Here is a 23,122-nt window from a genome sequence, read left to right as displayed (position 1 = left end):
CACCGCAAAACGTTCATTCTCCGGTTCCAATACCTTCTTGTTTTTTCTTTGCCGCACAAAAAAGGAATGTACAAAACAAAAGGAAAACAATGCCGGTCCGTACAAAGACAGACTCGACGAAAAAAATCAAAGGTGTGAAAGGGTTAGACCCTTACGAGCACACAGAGGGACAAAAGTCGTTAGCGTGCTGCCCAACTTTCACCACGCTCATATTTATAATTACACGGTTCTTGGAGTGAGTGCATACACTCATGAAGTTTAGTAACTTCAGGTCACTGCAACAAGCCCAGGTACAGTTTACCGACGGATGGGTACAGGACCTTGAAACGCACCGTGTAGAACGAAAGACCATCGTACGAACAAAGGTAAGTTTACCAGTCTCACAAATCGTCGTCATAAATACACATTCGTTAACCGTTTATTAATATAACCTTTGAGCTCAACGGTAATTAGTAGTGGAAATAATTTCTGGTTCATTACAGAAATGTAGCAGTGACAATAATATTGTATGTTGTAATCGCACTGGACAATTAGTGATACAAAACAACTGTTTTATCCTGTGAATAAAAGTATATGTTTTTGTCAATGTACCATGGTAATAACAGAAGTGAAACGCAATATTGTGTCAGGACAATTTACTATTTATGCACAATAAACAAAGGAGCATAGCACGACAATTTCTGTTCAGCGCCAGACTTGCTTGTAACCTATATCACCAATTATGTTAAGAAAAATTACGTATTAACTACTACAAAACTCTGACCTTTGTGGGAATGCTTGGAGCAGACTAACATGTGAGCTGGAGTGTTCTGGGACATTATATTTGGTATATCCAGACCATCCGTCGGCTCTTACTTCGGAAACATGGCTTAAAACATTTCTCTTCAACGACGTAATCCGATTAAAAAAAAAACGATCGGCTTCCCGTGGCTGTCATGCGACCGGCTGTTGCAGTTAATAATACAACAGCTTCTTGCCATTTTTTGTTTCTTTTTATCGCTGTGTAACTGAGTTCAATTGAAAGCCTGCTTGCGCTAGTACCTCTTGCCACAAGTTCCCAGAATCCTTTGCGGTTTTACCCCTGAATGACATCACATTTTCAATCTTTATCCTGGTGGGCCGGTCTCTAGTCAAAATGCCCGGGCCGATTTTTTGTCCCAGTCCAACCTTGCACGTGAACACGCTTGCAGTTCATTTGTTGTGAGGCGTGTAGCAGCGGCATGACATAGGACTACTTGGAGTAGGCATAGTAGGCTAACTATAGCGACTGGGAGCCACGGCGGACAACACGGCAGCTCTTTCCCTTCCCAACCAGTCAGGTAACCCATGAATCGAGTGAAATTATTCTGTTTGCCCTCTAAGACCAACCTGCAATTGTTTTGTTGTGAAGTAGCCTGTCAGAAACTGCACATGACAAACTTATGGATAAACAAAAAAACGACACATTTAAAATGTAACCTAAACCATTTAGGCAACCCCACTCTCCATCAATTCCGACCTTTTTGCATACACTATTGAAAATATCACGTTATGCTATAGGCTACATGCCGTTAGGCAGAGGGCTCTTTTGAGCCCATTTTTCGTTACAAATTTTAGGATGATCTCACGTAAATCTGTGAATAAATACAAAGTTTTCAAACTGAAGTCAGTGACGGGAAGACATCACACTTTTTAGAGATGGAACTGCAGAAAAACCTAAAACCTTGACATGATTATGAATAATAGAATTATGGATGTTTCTCCGTTTTTGTGGATTAGCCTTTCCATAACTAACGTCAACTACTGTCCTACTTTGGTAAGATTGAAATTAATGTCTTTGACTGTCTTTAGTAGGTGTCTCCTGTGAGAAAGTTAGAACACCGTCCAACTGTCTAAAGATGCAGTCTTTAGCCTAACTGGTTGTTACTGACTCAGCGATGCTCGCAGACATTTACGCACTGTGTTGTGACCTGATTGTGACAGAACAGTGACGTTGTTATTGGTAGTTTGAAGGATACGGTGTTGGGGGTGGTGCATGTTAAAAGTTTTGAGAAGCACTGGTTAGACATGTTAATTTTTTTTGGTGTAACATATTGGCAACATTAACACATTAATTTGCTAAAGGAAAAATAGGCAGTTCCCAATTGCCTGTGAAAACGACCATTCTGCCCTGTTCTTGTAATGACCACAGTCAGTCTTATTCGTTCTCATACATTTTGGTCTATTTATTTACTAATTTCAGCAAGCATAATGCCTAGGAAAGAGAGGCTGAGAAAGGAGAAAGAAAGGGATCTACAACAGGCAGCCCAGGGAAGCAGTTCTCTGCTCTCTTGGATGAAAGCAAAGGAAAATGAAGATGAAAGGTCAGAGTCAAGGGCAGAGTCAGGTTCTATTTTAATGTTTTAATGTAACCTGCTCCTTGCAGTTAATTCTATTGAAAAATCTTAAAAGCTGTTCACACTTAGTTTTTAATGAACTTAATCAGCAGGCATTGAGCTAACTATTATTTTGTACCTACGAAAGTTATTTCTATGTTACAAGACTTGCAGTATGGGTTATTATTAAAACTATCTGTTTAAGCTTATTATTATGATAAATACTAATACTATTATTATTATTATTGTTCCATTGTAGTCAGTCACAGCAGGGAAGCAGCTCTATGCCATCTACCAGCATAGCAGAAGAGGGAGATATAGAAACAGATGAAGCCGCGACCAATGCAGCAACAGGTTCAGTTAGGCCTACAGACACTGATGTAGTGCTCTCTGAAGACCACAATGAGGAAGAACAGATCGATCACATAATGTCAAAGTTAGCAGCTTTACAATACCCAACAGATCCAACACACATCCATACATTTAAAATAAAGCGCAATGACAGATACGTTTCAATGTGGGCCCATGTCAGCCTGATATACCTTACCCAAAAACTGAGGGGAGATCATTCCAGAAACAGTGGTTTTCTGCTAATGTGTGGCTGGAATACTCACCCACTGCTAATTCAATGCATTGTTTTAGTTGTCGGCTTTTCCTCTCGGATGAAAAATATAAAAGCAGAACAGCCTGGACAACTGATGGCATCAGAAAGTGGAGTACTGCTCTTGAAAAAATCAAACAACACTCCAGCGCAGAGATGCACATGACAAGCATGGTTAGATGGATCAATTTCCAGAAAAAGGCCCTTCAGTCTGCATTTGATGTTTCAGACGTAGAAGGGGTGGAAGTTAGAGAGCGAGAGAGGCAGACAAACAAAGAAATCCTGACAAGATTAACTCATTCACTGCCATTGACGTCTATAGACGTCAATGGCAGTCAACGTAAGTTGAACTGAAGCCCACCAGCAGTAAAAGTAGACCTGCAAGGAGGTGCAGGGTTTGCGCACGTAAGGGATTGCGCAGTGAGACAAAAATGTGGTGCAAGTCTTGTTGTGTTTCACTGCCAGCCATTTGAAAATGGCTGGCAGTGAATGAGTTAATTGACCTAACTGTCACGGGCTGCGATGGCAGACCGTGGAGTGACAGTGAAAGCAGGGCCCAAACGCGAGACTCTAAGTGAAGGACAGTGGATTTATTTACAGGAGGTGAAAAACACACAACTATATACAAAATCCCAGCACTGTGGTCCCGTGGTGATTCTCCCTGAATCCCACACAGTGCAGATGTCCGTGAGAAGTGAAAGGTGGCGACTCCAAAAAACTCCAATTCCCACACCGTGACTTTAGAGGCGTACTCCGCTCCCGATTCCTGGTAACACAAAAGGCAGAGGGTTAGCAGGGGATCTGTTTCCGCGGAGGTTACGTAAAAGCTCACGGCAGTACTGACGAGTTCTGACTCAAGGATCCAGCGTCGGCCTCAGCTCAGCTGCAGTCCTAAATGCCGTTCCTAGACGAGCGTAATCTGCTGCAGCTGGCAGAGGACGACGAGCGGCAGGTGCGGCCGTCTCTCGAGTAGACCACTTCCGGGTTCGCAGTCTCCTCAGCGAACCCACACCTCCGGAAGCTCACACAGAGACACATGGAGAGATGGAGAGCAAACCAATACAACACACGGAAAACATAAACATAAACATACACTGAAAATGCCTGAGCCCTGGGTCCCTAGACCCAGGCCATGACACTAACAGTGTATCTTGCACGTCAGGGACAAGCATTCCGAGGTCATGATGAGAGTGAGTCCAGTGATAACCGTGGCAATTTTTGTGAATTAGTCAATGTATTTTCCCGCTACGATAGTGTGCTGAAAATGCATTTGGAAAAAATTGCCACAGTTAAAGCCACCAAGACAAGGCCCCAGGTGTCACTGCTTTCCAACAGAAGTCAAAATGACATCATTGCAGCACTAGGAACTTACATCAGGAAGGAGATACAACGTGAAATAAAAGAGGCTGAAATGTATTCCATTCTACTTGATGAAACCTCTGATGTTTCACACAAAGAGCAAGTGTCATTTGTTGTGCGATATTTTCATCATATGCAAATAAAGGAGAGATTCATAGAAGTGTGCAATGTTGATACAACTACAGGCCAGGAGCTGGAGAATACAGTGTTCTTGCTTCTGCAAAAGAATGGCCTAGAGATGAAGAACATGTATGGTCAAGGCTATGATGGATCAGCCAACATGAGTGGCATGTATAAAGGTCTCCAAGCTAGAATCCGTGCACACAATGAGAAGGCCCTCTATGTGCACTGCAAAGCCCATTGCCTCAATTTGGTACTAGTGGAGGCATCAAAGTCCAGCAAGCATTTTGTGACATTTTTCAACTTGGTGGAGAAATTGTATGCCTTTTGCTCAGCCTCCCCAAAGCGTCATGCTGCCTTGGTCAAATTTCAGGAGTCTCTCTTTCCTGGACAACGTGTTATGGAGCTCCAGCAGCTGTCAGATACTCGATGGGCTTGCAGGGAAAAAGCCCTGAAGGCACTTCAGAGAAATTTGAAAGCCATTTTGATGCTCCTTGATGACATCAGTGACAGTGACCCACCTAACCTGGCCCAAGGTGATGCTCAGATGTACAGAAATGCCATTAATTTTATGTTCATTCTCTGCATGGAAATCACCACACCAGTATTCGAAGTCACTGCTTTGGCATCAGATTCTCTGCAGGAAGAAGGGTTGGACCATTCCACTGCCTACAAGGTAATTGATGGTGTGCTTCACACATTGCAAACCATGAGGTCTGAGGAGAAATTTGGAGAGATATTTAGATGTGCATCAGAGAAGGCAGAGAGTTTCAACATTCCAGTACCTACCGTGGTGCCTGGTCAGGAGAGAAAGCGGAAAGTTCCAGTGCGTTTCCAACACAGCACCACAGTGTCTGAAGTAGGTGCTCAGTTTGAGTCAGTGGAGGCATATTTCAGGAGTGGTGTATATTTCACCTTTCTGGACATCATGACTGGGGAACTGAACAGGAGGTTCATAGGGGACAATACTGGAAGCCCAACGGCCAGAATCATTCAGTCCTTCCAGCCCTTAACTGTGCATGTTAACTGGGTAGGCCCACCAAACCCAGAAGCCATTGAAGCTGTCCACATCCTCTGTGAATTCTATGGAGAAGATGAGGACCAGCTCAAAACAGAATTAAAGGTCTTCCACTCCAGCTTTAGTTTAAAAGACCTCAGAGAAATATTTCTGATACTGAGGGAAAACAATGGCCAGCTGATCTTTCCTGCCTTTGTCAAAATGATTCAGATCTATGCAACACTACCAGTGACAACTGCGACAGTTGAAAGATCCTTTTCAAAGCTAAAAATAATCAAAAATAAACTAAGAAGTTTGTGTGGAGAAGAAAGGTTGTCTGATCTCCTCTTGTTGGCCATTGAGAAAGATGTGGAGATCAATTACAACGAGGTCATCAACATTTACAAAGACATGGCACCAAGAAGGATGCTTCTTTAGAGCAGTACACTCCATTTAATGGACACTTGAGAATATGTATGTATATAGTTTAGAGTTGGATACAGATTTTATCTTTTTGTGGTGTGATTTTTGATTTTTAGAGAATGTTTTGAAATAAAAGTCAAATTGCATTTAACCTGTGCGATTTTTTTATTATAAAAAGAAAAGGTTTTCCACATATGCAAAAAGTGCCCTTTTTTCCCCCTGGAGCACTTGCCCCCCAAAATGTCTGTGCACGCCACTGACCACCACTGTGACGCACAGTATCCCTACCGAGGCACCTCCTATCAAACAGAGGCACCGAAGGGTCCCTCCCCATGTCTTTCAGGAATTCAAGAGGCATGTTCAGGAACTCGTTAGCCAGGGGGTCTTCAAAGAGAGCTCAAGTCCATGGGCCTCACCTGCGGTGGTAGTTATTAAGAAAGATGGAAGACTTCGTTTCTGCTGCAATTACAGGCGGCTGAATGAAGTAATGTGCAAAGATGCATACCCACTTCCTCGCATCGAAGAGTCATTGGATGTGCTCGGTAATGCGCTGTTATTCTCAACCCTGGACCTGACAAGTATTACAGCGCATTTAAACTGGAACTTCTTGCGCTTAAATGGACTGTTACTGAGAAATTCAGGGACTACCTAATGTTTGCCAAGTTCACTGTGGTTACTGATCATAACCTGCTGCGCTTCTTGGGAACGGCTAATCTGGGGGCTGTTGAGCAGCGGTGGGTAGCACAACTCGCTGAGTACAACTTTGAGGTGTGTTACAAGCCTGGGCAGCAAAACACGAACACAGACGTCCTCTCCAGGATTCCTTACCAGGAGGAACCTGAGCAGGAGGACATGGACAAGGACTTTATTAAAGTGGGTCCTGAGGAAGTGCGTGCGTGCCTGTGGCCTGCTAGTGTGGATGGGGATGGTAAGACTGACCTGAAGGCCAGGGTGCGGGTGACTGCTGGGAAAGCTCTCGGTGGGCAAAGTTGGGATGAGGTGGAAGCGGCACAGAAAAACGATCCCGTTGTCGGACGCTAGTGTCATAAAAGAGCTGTGTAGGGCCTATGGGATTGCCAAGAGTCACACCAGTCCTTACCATCCGCAGGGTAACACACGCAACCACAAGCCCAGGTGTAGGAATAAGATACAGGATAAATGGAAACCAAACCCTTATTTGGTGGTGAAGCAGAACCACCCCGACATTCCTGTGTTCACAATCAAACCAGAGAGAGGTGGCTCAGTGAAGGTTGTCCATAGAGATCAGGTCAAGTTGTGCACTTTTCAAGCGCCGATACGGTGGTTAAAGCATGTCATTAGGTTACCAGCAGAAGTGGAGTCTGATACAGACTGCATGGAGGTTGTTTGTGTTCCGCCACCCCCGTGTGTGTCGAATCTGAACGCTCACATTGCCCCAGGGGTCGACAATGTTGGTAATTGTGCTTCCCAGGGTTTGGGGCCGGATTTAGCGGGGGAAGTGCAAGCAGCTCCAAGTGAACAGGAGGAGAGTGATGGGGCCTCAGTGACGAGCGATGAAATGCAGGAAGAGCGAGGTGAAGTTTTGAGCGTCCTTTGAGGCGAACCAGAGGGGTACCCCTGCAAGGTATAGGGATTATGTTACGAGATGAAGTAATGGGTCACTGTTATGTTCATTTGCTATGTAATGTAAGTCGTATGTGAATGATATAGAGTGTTACTGAACAAGTGAGTTAATATGTGTTATTCTGTGTTTGTTACAAGGATGCACGGCCGGAGACGTCGCTGGTGTGGCAGGGTTTAGCTGGGGGGAAATGTGAGGGCACATGCATATAACTTGTGGAAAACTGTCAAGTAGGGCCTTTAGCGGCCTGTTTGAATAAGCCAAGAGGAAGCGACATATTGAGGAGAGCCCGTGGGCACGCAAAAAAAAAAACAGGGAGGTGCGCTGTTGGGAGCGAGCGGGGTTTGCAGTACTGATCGCGCACGTGCGATTACAGCGGAAGACACCAGGAAAGCCCCGCGGTCAGAATGAAACCGAGCGAAGAGTAACCGGGAGGTTAGTGGGGCAGCGTACGGGATCGCAGCGAGTTTATGTGGAGTTTCCCATCGTGTGTGGAATCCGACTCCGGTTACAGCGGACCTCCGGGCACGGCGCTGGGGTGTACTGTTGACGGAGATAGTGCATGCAGGGAGCTAAGTGAGAGCTAAGGCTAGCTGCCTTTCCCTTTTAACTCACCTCTGTTTCCCATCACTATGGGCAGAGTTTGACTGTAGAACACGTATAGAAAGTGAGGCAGCACGGCTGGCTGTCAGGCAAAGGTCTAGCGTGTTTCAGAGAGGGGAGTTGGACGGCTTCGCATTGCCCGGGGGACTGCCGGACCTCCGATACATTCCGCGGACTCGACGTTTAGGATGCCAGGAGTCAGCGGTGTTTGGATTACCCTGCCACTCAGACGACGTTCGGGTCGTTCACCCTGCTCCAGCTGATCGTTTGTGAGAGCATCGCTCTTTTCTAACCTGTTGGTTCTTCATGCCCCGTTTCTCGGGAGGCAAAGGTACAGTTTCTGTGTTCTTTGTTTTTTTTGTGAACCCGAGACTGGATATCCTGCTCCGGCTGTGGAATTTCTGGGCAGCCTAACAGACGGGAACTCTGGTTCACGACAGCTACACCTAGAACTGTTTATTGGTTTCACATACCAGGGACAATTCACTGGATCGGACTTTACTGTAAAGACCGGAACTATTTTTTTTTTGCTGTTTGGACATTGCAAGTAACATGATAAAGCTGTGTTAACCATTCTAGATAAGAGAATTTCTGTGTTAACCTTAATTGTTCTGCTGTATTTGTGATCTTTGCGCCCTTTTCCGGTGGCTAGTGTGGTGGGAGGGGTTGAGAACTCACAACATTGGGTCACAACAGCCTGTTTGATTTATTTTATTTTACTTCTTTTATTTATTTGGTCTTGGGGAGTTTCCTTACTGTCACCCTTTGCTCTCCAGGGCACTGTTAACATCTATAATCAATCTTGGTTCACGAGGGCCATCCGAACAGGGGCCACGTTGTTTAAAAAGTTGTTGTATGCTTCTGTCTAACTCAGGTTGCCTTGGAGTAGGGGCACCCGAATTGTCTGGTTAGGTACAGAAAAACGGAGGCAAGCGAGGCTTTGTTAATATTCAACAGTGCAGTGTGCGCCAGGCAGTCGTTGTTTCGCAGGTTTGGGCCCCGGAGCCCCCTTCTGTGCCTGTAGCAGCCAGACAGTTAAAACCATTCTTACAGAAGTAAGTATCAGGGTCAACTGTACTGGGGGGTCATGGACTCAGATCTCACCACCCTTTAGTCGTTCAGGGCAGCCTGTGCGCCTCTTCACCCCTACATAGCGGGGCTAGTAGCCCCTTACATAAACATACCTGTCCAGCTGTCCAGTGATTAATTACATAAGTACACGGAGACAGGACCTCACAGCAGAAGCGTGCTCCATAATGTGTTGTACATTAATATATGTATATTATATCTATTTTTCTGTTGTTGTAATTACCAACATCAAGAAGTCACAAGTAAAGAAAGACCACACCATAGCACATGTTTAAACAAGGAAAGTTTATTGATTACAATTATCTATTAAACAAACAAACAAACAATTTTTTCACTCAAAAAAAATACATGTTCAAAGCAACACAACGGTGGCTCAATATCAAACAGAATTCCACTCTGTAGACTGGAGAACCATAATGGAGCAGTTCATTTTATTTTGTAGATTCAAGCTGCTCTTCATATTTTTGGCCTCCAGATGTCACCAGAGAGGACTGTGTTGAAAAGCTTCAAGTAATGAACCGTTTTTTAATACAAGCTTCAATCCTTGATGATGTCACACATGACATCAACAGGTCTAACCTTCCTTTTGTGTTTTTCAAGGTCTGAAGGGGTCTTTTTTTTTTTTTTTTTGTAAATAGAGCCGTTTAGTTGCGTAAATGCACCAATTAGAAGGGTGAGGAGGTTTTGTGTCTTTTTTAATCATCAGTGTAGAGTCTTAGATCCCTCGGTTCAAGTGAGTGGTACTGGCTGGGCTAATTGAAGGGAAATTGATGGCCCTATTTAAAGCCAGTCTCTTCCAGATTCAGATGAGAGAGAGAGGTGAGCTGTGTTACCAGATCCATGTACTGTTGAGTTTTGTTAATTTAGTTACTTTAGGGGGAATTTGCACATTAAATAGAGTTCATTGTAAATAAATTGCTCACCTCTGGAAACCCGACATGTCTGCGTAGTCTGCTTCCCTACCACCTTCCTTGACGCTCGAGTCTGACTACACCACAAACCTAAATAACCAAAACAATAAAACATGACCTTGACACAACAGAGACCAATATTGCTTTTGCCTTTTGTTACAGCTCCTGACCTCAAAGTTCCCTTACCCCCTTTCTCTTTACCCACCTCAACTGTAAAACATCACAGGAGACATTGTAAATTTTGCATACATTTTGTTTTCTTATGATTGTAACTTATCTTACAGAAATTAAAAGAAATCTCATAGGATACAGATATAGATAATTATAAAACTTTGTATAAATTAGAGGAGTGACAGTGCTGGTTATAGGAAACATGTAGATCAATTCTTTACACTATTACATATAATTTGTGATATATACGAAGTATAAACTATGTGAAGTGAAACCCAATTTATACAGGAATTTAGAAATAATGAAGAGTTGTGGATAATTTTCCTAAAAATCTTAAACAACAAAGGTGTCTGTTTATTTTTCGTCTTTTTTCGTATTCAAAAGAGGAACAGTCTTGAGAACAAGGGAACATCGGATTTTGAAATTGGTATCATAGGTGCATCTACTAAAAATTTTGAATAAATTCAAATCTCAGTGACCTTGACCTCAAAGTCAAGGTCAGATGTCAGGTTTTCTGATAATCTCGTGAATGCAATAACTCCAGAAAGAAGTCACATAGGATTTTAAAACTGATACAATAGGTACATCTACTGAAAATCTCAGACAAGGCCTACCACTTTGTGGCAGAATTGCTGTCGTTCCTAGTTGCTATTATGTTAGAAGCAACAAGCAGGACCACACTGGAATGAGTGACCTGTTCTTTCACAAATATTTGGAAAAGCAGTCTGAATACCTAGGTGCTTGATTTTATACACATGTGGCCATGGAAGTGACTGGAACACCTGAAATCAATAATTTTCATGGGTGAATAGCGTATCAGATAGGAATAAAAGTGGAAACTGTGAATCCATAGAGCAACAAACCAATGCCAGGCACTGAGGATTTACTTCTTGTCGCAGTATGGGCTAGGAAAGCTCTTACTAGCCCCAATATCTTCACAATTTTTTAGCATGTATCTTTCGCTTTCCATCCAAAGATACAAAACTCATATGAAACCAAAGGAGCATGCATCTAATTAATACAAGTAGGTGATTATATATTGTTGACAGTAGTACAATTGACTTCCCATACACAGGGGAATCTACAGATATGCAGGGAAGCTTCATTATAACATTATACTGTGTTGTGGGGTGTTGTTTCTCTTTCAGTAGTCACACAGAATTAACTCTCATTTACTAAGGGAAGCCTAATTATTGGACATTCTTCTCTTGTTCAGTGTCTCTTGTTTTTACAGCATTGACAGATTTTAGCTGCATCAAACTTTCCAGTCATTCCCAGAACATCTCACAGCACTGAGTAGACCCACAAGACCCTTGGAGATCTATTACATATACACCTAAAATTCTACCTTCGTTTCCTTTCTTGGTTCTGGGTTCTCATCATGTGTCAGAAAATATTAATTGTCAATAACACCATTTTCAAGAGCTGTCTTCACCATAATTTCTTTAATATACAGTAAGTAAACAAGTGAGCAGGCAGAGTCCCCATGGAGCATGGACAACACAAAAAGAACAACCTTGGAAAAAATAGAGCAATAAAAAGCAGTTACTGGTGATGAACTTCCTGTTACTATCCGTCAGGAAACTCAACAATGCTCTAGCCAGACAGAAAAAGATGGAGCTATGCAGCCAAAACAGTCACCAGTGATGTATAATGAATAACTAATTTATTAATTATAAACTGTAAAAACAAAACAAAAGAACAACACTAAAGTCTTCTCATCAGATTCAATCACAGAAGTCCACCTTTATACAGTATGGGTGATGAAAACCAGTCATGATATCTTTGCTTATATCTTGGTGAATTCAGCGGCCTAAATCAACAAAGAGGAGTAGCACAGGTCAGATGGTCAGGGCTGAGCCGAGCAGCATGGAACTGAAAAGCTACCTGTCATGGTCCCTGTGCCTCTTCAGCTGGCTCATGATGGCCAAAGATTTTGTTTTGTTTTTTGATCTATCTCTCTCTCACTCCCTCCTGCTTGCCTGGGCGAAGTTCATTGTGGGCTCTCACTCTTAGCCTACACACCTGCGGTGATTGCCACCACCTCTTGCTGACCTGCCGGAGTTCCCTATGACTATTTGACGGTGTGGCACAGAGTGTCATGTCTGTGTGTAGGCAGGTAGGAAGAGAGGACCCAAAACGCAGGACTCACGGAGGCAGAAGTAACTCAAAGCACACAGCTTTATTGCTGGTATGAAACTGAACAGGAAAAACACTAACTAAATTGGGAGAGCAGAATAACTAGACAGGCTGGCAAACGGAACACACAGAGGAAGCGAGGATGAACAGACATTAACGACGCGACACCGACACAAAGACACACTGGGCTTAAGTACACTGATGGAGTCATCAAGGAATTAGAGACAGAAGGGGAACACAGCTGGGAGAAATAAGACCTAACGAGACAGGGAGAGCAAAGCCAGAACACTAACATCAGACAGGAACAAGAACCTTCAAAGTAAAACAGGAAACAAAACACACTTTACTAAGACACGGACTAGACAGAGAGAGACAGACTTGACACTGACCAAAGCCTACTAAATAAAAATCATAATCAAAACAGTGTCACTGATTAATCAAATCATAAATCATAATCTAGAAAAACACCAAAGCATAAAAAATAGAAAGCTGGGTCAACATGACCCAGAACCGTGACACAGAGCAGTCATTGCTGGAACGTTGAACCTCCCATGTTCGTGCTCTGAGCTCTCTACTAGAAAACTGTGTATTTAGCCTGTTGGATCTGATCATGCCTGTGTATAGATTCCCCCGGAACTGGTTTTGGACCCTTCCCTGTGATCTCTGAGTGTGGCAGCGTGAATGGAAATTAGGTTGAAAGTTGCTGAAGAGGAGCGAGTGTGACCACAAGAGGAGCGGCGGTGATTGTGCTGAAGAGGTGAGCGTGTGTGTGGATTCCCTCCCCTCTTACCCCTGGCCCCAGCCCCACTCTCTGTATATATTTATAGCACAGTGGTTTCACGTTTTGTAAATAAACTGTCACCTTTTGCTTGCCAGAACTTTGTCTGCACGCGAGTCCATCGGTTAGCAACAACACTACCAAGCTAAAACACTATAACTCAAACATGCACTCTTCCATAACGCTGCCTGTGTGCCTGGTCTTTTGTATCTCAGCATGACAGACCATCTGGCCATTTGACCGGAGTGCACAGGGCAGTGCTGTTATGCCCCATTTCTTTTTTTTGGATTATTGTCTGAAGGCCAAGAAAAATGCCTAACAGATTTACTTTCCGAAGTGGAACTTTTACTATACTGGTCCACTTGACTGTCATAGTTTATTTGATCTTTATTGTTTATTTTTCATTTTAAGTTATTATAATCAGAACTGGGCTTGGGAGCGAGAAAGCGAAATAAGAAGAAAAGAGAAGTTGGGAAGAGAGTTAACAGAAGGAGAGGGCCAACTTCTCCTCCCAGGGGAGGTGTGAAGGCCCAATACCTCTCCCCGCCCGCCATATGTGGTGTTGTTGCGTGCTGTTCTAAAGTGCATTTAAAACACAGGAGTGGCATGGTGCTTTCGCCCAGAAAAATACAAAATACAGTTTGTTCAAAATTGCTTTAGCATTCATGAAAGCTCCGGTTCTCACAGTTCCTTGAATCCATTTCTCTTTACCCACCTAAATTGCAAAACATCACAGGAGACAGTGTAAATTTCTCATAGATTATGTATTGTGGTTATTGTAACTTTCTTACAGAAAATATAACAATTGAAAGACATGTCACAGAATATAAATCTTATAATAATACAACTATATAAAGAAAAGTGCCAGTAGATCTACTTTCTACTGTCAACATCCTATTGTCTAAATTACCGAGCTAACAGATACGTAAGCAGAGCGAACATGAGAGCACCCGAATGCAGGCGTCAATAATGCAGCGTAATGAAATAATCTCCCGATCTCTGCGAAAGTTATAAACTGCCTCCGGAACCCAGTTATGGTACAAAAAAATCTATTCAACAAAAATGGTGATGCAGTTCAGCCTTTTTTTTACGCTCAGCCTTCTCTGTTGCTGTGTGGAGCAGCCTGTGTCGGTCACATCTTTCACACTTCACTCACTCATCCGCCATGCACTGTGGTCTCATAAGAAAACTCAGCTTTTTGATATAAAATTTATATATATATATATATATATATATATATATATATATATATATATATATATATATGAACTTAAAACATAATTTACAAGCATTTGGAAATTATAAAAAAGACCTTTTGTTTCTATATATCTTTTCATGTTTAGTCTTTTTTCTAAATGAAAGAATAACAGTTAACAGACGTGTAGGCAGAGACACGCTTACAAGCAGGAAGGTCTCTGTAGGTTCTTTATCTTACCATTACAATATAAAGTTCCTTGAGATGACTGTTAGTGTGGTTTAGTGCCATATAAATAAAACTGAATTGAACAGCATAAACTGCCAAGCCTCTAAGATACAGAAGAAACCATATATTTTGTCCCTGTATCCTCGAGTCAGATTTTCTATTTATGATTCAATTAATGGGGTGCATAAAATAAGTCTGTGTCATTTTGTTCATTTCAGGGTCATTCCCACCCAGAAATATTTTCATATTGACAAACATACCAAATGTATTCTTTCTCAATTAAATAATAATAAATAAAGAGTTGCAGTGAAAGAGATCATCTTCTGCAAGCCATTCATATGGAATAGCACAGATGCTATTGCTGGCTTGATAGAACCCATAATAGCAGCATCAGAGGGAAAACAGTGCTGGAATTAATCTTGTGGCATACTCCACTTGAAGCTGTAGTTGCAGCAGATGTAGTAGTTGTTGCACTAGGTGTAGTTGTTGGTACAACAGTTGTAGTAGTTGATGCAGCATCTGTGGTAGAAAAAATGTACAAAACATTTCTAACCAAGTCACTCTAAAACATTTGAGACTTTTTGATTAAACAACATGAAATGTTACTTACTTGTGTCACTGACATTGATGGAGGCCAATTCAATGTCAAAGTCTGTAACGTTTAAGGCTGTACTGTTCAAAACATTTTTAATCTCGGTGTTGTTTGGTACAGATGAATTTACAAACTGAAGTTCCATGTTGTTTATGACTGATCCTTGACTGTAAATGCAGAGACAAAAATTATAGTTTGGAATATTTAGGGCTCTTAATGTTATATGTCAAAATACTGAAATTGGTAGGTAATACTGAAATTACCTGAAGCTCACAACATCCAAGGCAACAAATGATGAACCGAATGCATTTTTGTAAACAGGTTCTAGCTGCAGACACAAAGGAGATTTTATTTCATTTCATTTCAGTTTGTTACACACATTAAAACTATGTTTCTATTTTCCATCCATCCATTCGCTTCCGCTTATCCTTTTCAGGGTCGCGGGGGGTGCTGGAGCCTATCCCAGCTGTCATAGGGCGAGAGGCAGGGTACATCCTGGACAGGTCTCGAGTCTGTCGCAGGGCCAACACACAAGGACAGACAACCATTCGCACTCACATTCATTCGCACATTCACACCTAGTGACAATTTGGGTTATCCAATTAACCTATCCCCACAAGCTGCATGTCTTTGGACGGTGGGAGGAAGCCGGAGTACCCGGACGGAACCCACGCAAACACGGGGAGAACATGCAAACTCCACACAGAAAGACCCCGGCCTGATGTTGGAATTGAACTCAGGACCTTCTTGCTGTGCGGCAACAGTGCTAACCACCGTGCCATATTTTACAGTAAAATATGACAGGAGACTAATGAGCAACTGATCCCTACAGTGAGTAGCTATGGTGGCTTAGTCTAAAGATTGGCTTGCTATATTAATTTTACACTCTACCTGTTGCCCAATAGTTTAACATGTTTCCTTAGAGCAGAGATAGGAAATTCATATTTCACAAGGAGCCACATGACAATATAGATTCAAACCCAAGACTGTCCTGCTGTGAGGCAGCAGTGATAACTACTATGCCATTGTGCTGCCCTTTCCAAATAAACATTGTAAACAAAATATTTTGTTGGAAAAAAAATTCACAGATTTTAAATTTAAGTAGTTTTATAACTTCATTGGGTATTTAAGTGTTTTATCCATCTTCTAGTGAGAGAAATGTAGTGTGTCTTGTCTTGAATAAGTGCTGTAAAGTTAGGTTGAGTGCCTCAGGTGGAAATGTGAAAGACAGTTGACAGGAGAGTGAAAAAAGAGAATCTTTATCTGGATTTATTTAACTACATAGCTGGGAATGTTTGTTCAAATATGAAGGAAGATTCAGTGAGAACCAACATCTTAATATCTTTTCTGCTTTTAGAGAAGAATAAAAATCCATCAGTAATACTGACTTCAAGAGCTCTGCCAGCAGTAAAACAGACTGCAGTTCAATAAATCAATGAGCTGAACATTATCGGATGAATAAAACTTGATTTAAAAAAGGTACTGTTACTTTTAGAGCTTTGCTAGGCTGCCCACTTGACTGGTTATGATCTTTAAACACTGCCTTCTTTCTAATTTCCAAAATCAATGCACACATCTTTGCCTCTTAATTCAGTAATAAATGCTTAGAACTCCACATACCCCCCCCCCCCCCCCAAAAAAAACCCAAACAACCCCCAAAACCCCCAAAAAACTTCACATTCTGCATCAACTTTTTAAAAGTTGCTATTCACCAGGATTTTTGAGAAAGGGAAGGACTTACCTGTCTCTTTATTAATGAAGATCGATTCTTAAAAGCTTCGGATAATGAATCCAACAAGTCCTTTGTAAAAGTGCTCTGAATGGATCTGAAAACAACAAATCTAGTTGCCAGAGACCTGGCGGTTGTGGCCCCAGATGTGGTTGTTGTTGCTGTTGTTGTACTTATTGAACTGAGAGTGGAAGTTGTTGAAGCTGCTGTGATAGTTATCGGAGCAATTGTGGTAAGAGCTGGACTTCTTGTCGTGGTTGCTGTAGCAGTTGCAATAGTTGCAGATGAGATTATTATTGGAGCTGCAGTGGTGATTGTTTGAGCAGATGTTGTTGTTGCAGCTGTTCTGGTGGTTGTTGGAGCAGTTGTATTTGTGGGTGCAGGGTTAGGGTTAGTTGTTGCAGAAGCATCTGCTGTGGTCGTTGTTTGAGCTGATCTAGTAGTTGTAGGAGCTGATGATATTGTTGTGGAAAGTGCTGTGGTGGTTGTTGGACCAGCTATTGTCGATGTTGTAGCTAGTGTAGTGATTGTTGTAGATGCTGTAGTAATTGTTGTAGCTGGCGTGGTAGTAGCTGAAGCTGCTGTGGTGGTTTGAGCTGCCGTAGTAGTTGTTGGTGCCGCTGTGGTACTTGTTGTAGCAGCTGTGGCGGTAGTTGCAGCAGCTGTGGTGGTCGTTGGAGCTGATGTTGTCGATGTTGTAACTGGTGTGGTAGCAGTTGTAGCTGCTGTAGTGGTTTGAGCTGCTGTAGTAGTTGTTGGTGCCGCTGTGGTACTTGTTGTAGCTGATGTAGTTGTTGTTGGAGCTGGTGTTGCAGTAGTTCCAGTGGCTATAGTGGTTGTTGTAGCTGGTGTTGCAGTAGTTCCAGCGGCTGTAGTAGTCGTTGGAGCTGATGTTGTCGATGTTGTAACTGGTGTGGTAGCAGTTGTAGCTGCTGTAGTGGTTTGAGCTGCTGTAGTAGTTGTTGGTGCCGCTGTGGTACTTGTTGTAGCAGCTGTGGTGGCAGTTCCAGCGGCTGTGGTGGTCGTTGGAGCTGATGTTGTCGATGTTGTAACTGGTGTGGTAGCAGTTGTAGCTGCTGTAGTGGTTTGAGCTGCTGTAGTAGTTGTTGTAGCTGGTGTTGCAGTAGTTGCAGCAGCTGTGGTGGTCATTGGAGCTGATGTTGCCAATGTTGTAACTGGTGTGGTAGCAGTTGTAGCTGCTGTAGTGGTTTGAGCGGCTGTAGTAGTTGTTGGTGTCGCTGTGGTACTTGTTGTAGCTGCTGTAGTGGTTGTTGTAGCTGGTGTTGCAGTAGTTCCAGCGGCTGTGGTTGTTGTTACAGTTGATGCTGTCGATGTTGTACCTGGCGTGGTAGCAGTTGTAGCTGCTGTAGTAGTGGTTTGAGCTGCTGTAGTAGCTGTTAGAGCTGCTGTAGTAGTTGTTGGTGCTGCTGTGGTACTTGTTGTAGCAGCTGTGGTGGTGGTTGCAGCAGCTGTGGTAGTCATTGGAGCTGATGTTGTCGATGTTGTAACTGGTGTGGTAGCAGTTGTAGCTGCTGTAGTGGTTTGAGCTGCTGTAGTAGTTGTTAGAGCTGCTGTAGTAGTTTTTGGTGCCGCTGTGGTAGTTGTTGTAGCAGCTGTGGTGGTAGTTGCTGAAGCTGTGGTGGTCGTTGGAGCTGATGTTGTCGATGTTGTAACTGGCGTGGTAGCAGTTGTAGCTGCTGTAGTGGTTTGAGCTGCTGTAGTAGTTGTTGGTGCCGCTGTGGTAGTTGTTGAAGCTGATACTGTCGTCGTTGATGCTGCAGTGGTTTGAGTTGCTGTAGGAGTTGTTGTAGCTGGTGTTGCAGTAGTTGCAGCAGCTGTAGTGGTCGTTGGAGCTGATGTTGTCAATGTTGTAACTGGTGTGGTAGCAGTTGTAGCTGCTGTAGTGGTTTGAGCTGCTGTAGTAGTTGTTGGTGCTGCTGTGGTACTTGTTGTAGCAGCTGTGGTGGTGGTTGCAGCAGCTGTGGTAGTCGTTGGAGCTGATGTTGTCGATGTTGTAACTGGTGTGGTAGTAGTTGTAGCTGCTGTAGTGGTTTGAGCTGCTGTAGTAGTTGTTGGTGCCGCTGTGGTACTTGTTGTAGCAGCTGTGGTGGTAGTTCCAGCGGCTGTGGTGGTCGTTGGAGCTGATGTTGTCGATGTTGTGGTAGCAGTTGTAGCTGCTGTAGTGGTTTGAGCTGCTGTAGTAGTTGTTGGTGTCGCTGTGGTACTTGTTGTAGCTGACGTAGTTGTTGTTGGAGCTGGTGTTGCAGTAGTTCCAGCGGCTGTGGTTGTTGTTACAGTTGATGCTGTCGATGTTGTACCTGGCGTGGTAGCAGTTGTAGCTGCTGTAGTGGTTTGAGCTGCTGTGGTAGTTGTTGAAGCTGATACTGTCGTCGTTGATGCTGCAGTGGTTTGAGTTGCTGTAGGAGTTGTTGTAGCTGCTGTTGCAGTAGTTGCAGCAGCTGTAGTGGTCGTTGGAGCTGGTGTTGTCAATGTTGTAACTGGTGTGGTAGCAGTTGTAGCTGCTGTAGTGGTTTGAGCTGCTGTAGTAGTTGTTGGTGCTGCTGTGGTACTTGTTGTAGCAGCTGTGGTGGTAGTTGCAGCAGCTGTGGTAGTCGTTGGAGCTGATGTTGTCGATGTTGTAACTGGCGTGGTAGTAGTTGTAGCTGCTGTAGTGGTTGTTGTAGCTGGTGATGTTGTTATGACATTAATATGATGTTGTTATGACAAACATAAACCACATGAATCTCTACCGTCCATCTCTACCTTAAAACAAGTTCAGTGTCTTCAATCCAATGCTCCAACAGTTTACCCAATTTTTTCACCTTTTTATGTTTTTGATATAAATTGCAATCAATCTAAAGTAATCTCCCCCAAATTATCTTTTTTTCCCCCATACGTGCTTATAATCATTTAGGTTTCGTTAAAAGATATTGCATTCATTGATATATTTAATAAAATTAATTCACTGCTTTTTCTTGTTTATCAGTACTGGGAGGTGACTTAGTTCTGCTGTCATGAAAAGCAAAACTTGTGTCTTGCGATGCAACCTTTGTAATCATAAAAAGAGCTGACTGGTGTACACAGATGATTTCTAAATCGTGGGGTAACTGGAGTACCGTATTTCCCGGACTACAAAGCGCACCTGAATATTAGCCGCACAAGCTAAAATCAGGGGAAAATCCTGTTTTGTACATACATTAGCCGCACCTGACTAAAAGCCGCAGGTGTTTCAATATTGACTTATCATATGTAAGAGAATATGCACAAAGGGAATTGTCAGGAAAGAGATGGCTGTTTGGAGACACACCCCTTTTATTAATATTTTGAAAAACAAGTTATGGGTACATATTTGCACATGTAGTACATAACAGTAACCTACAGCACACCAGAAAAATAGATTCGGACTACCTTTTAGGCTCAGGTGCAGTGACACGGCTTTAACAAGAAGAAAAGTCAGTCATTCACCATCTTTCTCTTCTTCCTGCGCTCTAAAACCACCAAAGTCCTCTCCTCCAATGCCGGAAACGAACAGGCTCAGGATGGCTTCGTCATCCACTCTCCGCTTCTCTCCTTCGTTGTCACTTTCAAAACCAAAGAAATCCTCGTTGTCAGTGTCAGAGTCGAACACCCTCAGAAGGGCCGTGGCGGTGTCCTCCTCTCCATCATGCAGCAGTCCAGCCCTTCAAAATCCGTTGGTGATCGTGGATGTTTTCGCACTTTTCCACGCTGTCAGAATCCACCGGTGGAGTTGGGCATAACTTGCTTTTCGCAAGTTTATCGCCGCTCGTCATCCACGCCTCCCGCTGAATGCGTAGCGCTACTTTGAAGTTTGTTTTTCGCGCTACTTCGTACGGCACTACGTTGCCTGGCGGACGGACATGTGACTAACATACCACTCTTGAACCCCGATCCTTCCGCCAGGCAACGTAGTGCCGTACAACAGCAGAACAAACAAAACAAATCGTCTTACGATATCACAAAAATCATGGAAAATCCATAGAAAAGCCGCACCTGACTAAAAGCCGCAGGGTTCAAAGCTTGTGCAAAAAGTAGCGGCTTATAGCCCGACAATTACGGTAATTCTTCTAAACCACTGTGTTTGTCCTTTGAGTCTTTCTTTTATATGTAATTGTTTGCTACTCATGTGTGTCTGAAATGGCATGATTAGCCAGTATTTAAGCTTGCTGTCTTTTTTTTCTTGCTTTTTAGCTCAATTTTTCAATGTTTGTTCCCTTTTTTTGAGTGGTTGTTTTATATGCAGCAGATTAAAAAAAGATTCATAAAGAAGAAAATAAATTTTATGATAATTCACTGAGGAAAGCTTTATAAAGTGAAGTTTGGGTAAATTTTTAAGGATCATATCCCCATGTGACATACATGGCTGGCAAAAATGAATTATAGCACTTGAAAGGTCTCACTTCTATTCATATTGTGATAGAGGTCAGTCTTTACCTGTTAATCCTTCTGTGTCAAATAATCTTCTAATATAATCATTTTTGACACTGACAATGATATTTTTTCTCATGTTATAAATATTTGCAATCTAGTTCTAGTTGTGAGGGCTCAAATATTGGACAAGAATATCATTTATTAACAAGCGCAAAATTCCAGCCTAATCTTGTCATTTCAAGTTCTGGTAAATCCAATAATTTCAAAGGTCATTTTTGCATTGTTTCTTTGAATATGTTAAGGCTGTATAAAAGCTGATTATGATATGACCTTTTAACCTTTTTCAGAACTGAATGATTTTAAATGGAATGCCCCATGTGTGCTGTGAGATTTATTATGAGAAATATTTATCTTGAGTCTCGTTCTTACAAACATTAAATTAATGTAAGACATCATTGGATATGGTTGTTTGACTAAAGTACAGGATACCAGATTTCAGTCTAAAAAGGGAAATTGTACATTTAAACTAAAAACATGAGATTTGCAAGAAAACCTGATGAGATGGAATTTTTAAAACATTTTTCCCAGTTTCAATGAGTAAAAATCTATAAGAAACACTCTAAAATCTTATGCAGTTGCAGACCTGTGTAATCACATGCTTCACAGCCAAGAGAGAAAGATTCAGAGAGAAACTACATTTTTTTTCTTTAAAGAAAAATTGTCAAAAGTCATGTAAATCATCCTCATCTCAGCTATACCAAACTCAAATTTTTACTAAACCCATTTTTTGAAGACATCTTACTAGGTAGAGCTTACCTAGATTAATTGTACTCAAGTGCCTAACCATAAAAAGTACTATAACATTCAACTTTAATGCAGTCTACGTATTGTCTGTAGCAATTATTTATGATGTATACTTTGCTATGATAAAGCAGTTCATAATTCCTTTATCAACAGTAAGTTTAGCACCACTTAGCTCACCTGTTAGAAACAAGAACGTTGATATTATCAGTCCAACACCCATTGTTTAATCAGTTAACTCTGTAAAAGACACAGATGGCAAGTGTATATGTATTAAAAAAAAAGTTAAAACCCCAAAACACTACTTAAAAAGTAAAATAGAATTTCACAAAAATGCAAGACTTATTTACTGTACTCATCATTATATATCTTAATGAAAAAATATGAATCAGAATTTTAAAATAATATAGATATAATAATTACTTTGTTTAACAAGCTAAAATACAAAATAGTCATATTAACATTAAATAAAATTTATATTTCATTGCACTTACCAAAATTGAGATCAGATGAAAAATGTATCAATTGTCCTTTTTGTCTTCTGTAGATGGTTTCCAATTTTTTTGTCTCACAACAGTGCAATTCACAACTCTTTGCTCTTCAACTCTTTTAATCATATGTTCACACCTCTCGTGGCCTTATATATTTCAGAAGCGTGAGGGCTAATGACGTATGTGAGAAATGATAGACGAGGTTGTGAGATCTTGATGATGAAGAATGTTACGTCATAGGATTCACAAGTTTCTCAACTGTCAACCTTACAGTTTCTTGCCTCAGGATAAGAGCCTCTCCCTTTGTTTTCCCTTGAGACATAAGTTAGTCATTGATGTCATGGCAGACAAACAAATAGATTTCTACTGAGGTAAAAAGGAGTTTCTGTAAAGTTACGAAGTTACTACAAAACTAGTACGAAAATAAAATATGTAAATAAAATATGTAACAAATGGGACATCTGTGTACTTTTCTTTCACTCTATAAAGTGAAAAATATTGAATGTTCATATTTCAGTTCTAATATTGTTTCTAGAGTTGTGTAAGAACAAT

At 41.9% G+C, this 23,122-nt stretch overlaps 1 long non-coding RNA gene across 1 annotated transcript; it reads right to left on the bottom strand.

The window, feature by feature from the left end:
* Positions 1–19,269: 19,269 nt before the first annotated feature.
* LOC146675098 (uncharacterized) lies at positions 19,270–22,678 on the bottom strand. Its single transcript, XR_014910247.1, has 3 exons — positions 22,574–22,678; positions 22,260–22,319; positions 19,270–19,573 (listed from the first exon to the last, which is right to left on the bottom strand). It is a non-coding gene; the product is annotated as an uncharacterized LOC146675098 (long non-coding RNA).
* Positions 22,679–23,122: the final 444 nt, after the last annotated feature.

This window comes from Rhamphochromis longiceps, linkage group LG3, assembly GCF_057381845.1.
Source record: "Rhamphochromis longiceps isolate RC_006_pf linkage group LG3, R_longiceps_female_GT1.1, whole genome shotgun sequence".
Taxonomy (NCBI): domain Eukaryota; kingdom Metazoa; phylum Chordata; class Actinopteri; order Cichliformes; family Cichlidae; genus Rhamphochromis; species Rhamphochromis longiceps.
Note: the sequence above shows the minus strand (reverse complement) of the source record. Positions and strands in the feature narration are given on the sequence as shown.